This window comes from Rattus rattus, chromosome 18 (assembly GCF_011064425.1).
Source record: "Rattus rattus isolate New Zealand chromosome 18, Rrattus_CSIRO_v1, whole genome shotgun sequence".
In the NCBI taxonomy this organism is placed as follows: Eukaryota; Metazoa; Chordata; class Mammalia; order Rodentia; family Muridae; genus Rattus; species Rattus rattus.
The window spans coordinates 4928871-4932310 of record NC_046171.1 but is presented as its reverse complement, the minus strand read 5'-3'; the positions used below and the strand labels follow the sequence as shown (position 1 = coordinate 4932310).

The window sequence follows — 3440 nt, the reverse complement described above, 5'->3', positions numbered from 1 at the left end:
CCTAGGTTCGGTCCCCAGCCCCGAAAAAAAAAAAGAGAGGAAGAAAAAAAAAGATAGGGCCTAGAAGTCACCACGTAGCCCTGGGCTGGCCTTGAGCTCACCAAAATTCACCTCCCAAGTTATAGATTCAGGGCATGAGCCACCATGCCCACTCCTTACTCCAATCTTTTTTTTTTTTTTTTTTTTCTTTTTTCTTTTTTGCTAGGCAAGCGCTCTACCACTGAGCTAAATCCCCAACCCCCCTTACTCCAATCTTAACAGGTGATATTAATTCTCAGACCACACATTGCACACCCTATATATGTGGGTTTCAGAAAGGCAACAGCGAAGCCACCCCTGAGAAGCTGACAGACAGCAGGTTGCAGGGCTGTGGAGAAATGAGGGCACCGGCTGCTCTTGCAGAGGACCTGACTTCAGTCCCCAGACCACAGTTACCTTCCACTCTAGTTCCAGGGGGGCCAAGACACTGACACTGGCGCATACACGGCACACACACACAGACACAAACACAGAAACAAGCAAATCCTAAGAAAACTAAGATAGCTCTGCCCGCCCCACCCCCCAAAGAAAGTGTCAGGGGAGGGAGGATGGGAGAAATGCTCCCCTGGAGGCACTGAGATGCTCTCCTGGAGGCACTAAGGTGCTCCCCTGGAGGCACTAAGGTGCTCCCCTGGAGGCGCTGAGGTGCTCCCCTGGAGGCGCTGAGGTGACACAGGGCAGAGCACAGTCAAGCTACAGAAGGGAGGTGTAACAAGGTGAGGAGACAGAACAAGCCTCATAAAAACTGGGGTAACACCAGGACCAGACCATGTCAGCAAGTGGGGAGCAAGCTTAGCTCAGGCCAGGCACTAGGGACCTCTCTGCCTGTTGCGGTTCCTTGGTGTATGTGTTAGCTGCTGCCCTCCTCTACGGGGTTCAGAGGGAGGAGTTACACCCCCATCTTGAGACCTTGTTTCTCTATCACGTCTGGGACACGCCCGTATCCTACGGTCCCAATTTGCTTTGATAAACAGGGCGGGGACCTTTTCTATTTTTAAGTTATCAGTTTGTTCCTGGTGGGTGGTACCAGGCAGATGGCAGTTGTGTGTACTTGTCTGCCAAAGTGCAGCGTCACTCTGTCTCCGTGTTTACACTCCGAGTGGCGTCAAGTGTTGCTTGTGAAATGGAGTCACCCCGAGCAAGGCAAAACCCTGCGGGTGACCTGTACCCCAGAATGATCCTGAAATTACCTTCTGCCCCTACTGCCCACTGTTAAGTGTCGCTGGGAGGGAAGCAGGGCTTCCAGGCTCTAAGCCCTCTTCCACCCGAGCTACATCCCCAAGACCCCTCCTCTTTGTTTGCCTCGAGATTCCGCTGGCTGGGGATTTCCAGCTGGCTGGCCTCGGACTCTTTGTTGTCTGGGCAGAGGCCAGAGCTAGGGAAATCAGCGCTGTTTCGCATAACTGGAGAGCTCAGGAGTGTCCCCAAGGAGCCCCTACTTCCAGGCATCGTGAGCAATGCTGGATGTGGGGCCACTTCCCTGTTCTCTTTGTGACCCTCCACCACTGCGCTGTCCTCTGCTCTGACGAACCCTTGTTTACCACCAGTCACCATAGTCCATGGCTTCTCGTATTTCACTCTGATTCGAGACCTTGATGGCTTGGTCCCCAAGGGCTTCGCTGACCATCCTTTTCTGGTCAGTAATATTTTGCTTTCCAGACATCCCAAAAGACCGTGTGTGGGAAGTGGGATGCCCGTGGTGTTAGCGTTCTGTCTAAGCTCCGCCCCCACAGTTACCTGGCAACAGCCAGGTATGCCTGACACTATAAAAGGGGCTGTTGCCCCCTCCTCACCCTCTTGCTCTTGCTCTCTTGCTCCTTTGTTCTCTCCCCCTTCCCCTCCCCCTTCTCTCCACGTGCTTATGGCCTCTACTCTACTCCTCTATTTCTTTACTTTTCTCTTTCTCTGCCTTTTTTTTTTTTTTTTTTTTTTTTTTTTTCCTCCGGAGCTGGGGACCGAACCCAGGGCCTTGCGCTTGCTAGGCAAGTGCTCTACCACTGAGCTAAATCCCCAACCCGCCCTACTATCCTCTTAACTCCCTTCCCCATACCCTGTATAAACTCTATTTTTTTTAATTTTTTAAGATTTATTTATTATGTATAAGTACACTATAACTGTCTTCAGACACACCAGAAGAGGGCATCAGATCCCATTACAGATGGTTGTGAGCCACCATGTGGTTGCTGGGAACTGAACTTAGGACCTCTGGGAGAGCAGTCAGTGCTCTAACTACTGAGCCATCTCTCCAGCCCCACTCTATTCTATACTTTACCATTGAGTGGCTGGTCCCTTAGGGGGAAGGGATGTCTCATTATGGGGCCTGCTGGGGCACCCCCTTTCCTCAGACCTCCACAGAACATATCCCCTCTCTATCTTATTTTTTTTTAATTTTTATTTATTTTATGTATATGAATACACTGCCACTGTCTTCACACCAGAAGAGGTCATCAGATCTCATTACAGATGGTTGTGAGCCACCATGTGGTTGCTGGGAATTGAACTCAGGCCCTCTGGAAGAGCAGTCAGTGCTCTTTTTTTTTTTTTTTTTTTTTTTTTTTTTTTTTTTTTTTTTTTTTTTTTTTTTTTTTTTTTTTTAACTTAACAAGTAAGTCAATTTATTTAAACAGTTGACTTAGGCATCTGCAATGGTGACTTCAACCTCCACTCCAGGCTCAATACTGATGGAAGTAATCTGCTTAACAATCTCTGAAGGACTGTGTAAGTCAATGAGTCGCTTGTGGATTCTCATCTGGAAACGATCCCACGTCTTGGAACCTTCACCGCAAGGGGTTTTTCTGGTAGTGATTCTCAGTGTCTTGGTAGGCATGCGCACTGGTCCTTTCACTTTCAGATTCTTCTCCTTTGCGCCTCTGATCAAGTCCGCACAAACCTTTTCCAGCGACTTCACGTTGCGGCTGGTGAGCGTGATTCGAATCCGGTGAATCGCCACTGGGCTCCACGGAGTCTTCCGGTATCTTTAAATGCCATGGCTGAGGCGTAGCTTCCTGACCGACTTGTTCCTCAGCAGGAGCGAACAGCGGTGAGTCAGGACAGAGCAGACTTGACAAGGCTCCACAGCACGCACCACAGGTCTCCCAGTCAGTGCTCTTAACCACTGAGCCATCTCTCCAGCCCTCTTTATCTTTTTATAGAAACACCACAAGGTGCTTCTCTGAGGTTGGTGCTCCAGGCAGAGAGGCTCGGGAGTACCCACACACTCCAAGAGCACGTAGTCCATAAATATTAGCTATTATTAGCATTGCTCAGACACACTGGTTTTCAATAGTCGCTTCGAACCTTTGTCAGCCTGGAGGGACGGACTTAGCTCCATATCTCACTATTATATTTCTGTCCCTATGGAGTCAAAGGTGACTCTCAAGTACAAGAATTCTTGAATTGGG

The 3440-nt window shown here is 49.4% G+C and overlaps 1 pseudogene; it reads right to left on the bottom strand.

Annotated features, from left to right (window-relative positions):
* Positions 1 to 2637: 2637 nt before the first annotated feature.
* LOC116887060 lies at positions 2638 to 3128 on the bottom strand (annotated as a pseudogene).
* Positions 3129 to 3440: the final 312 nt, after the last annotated feature.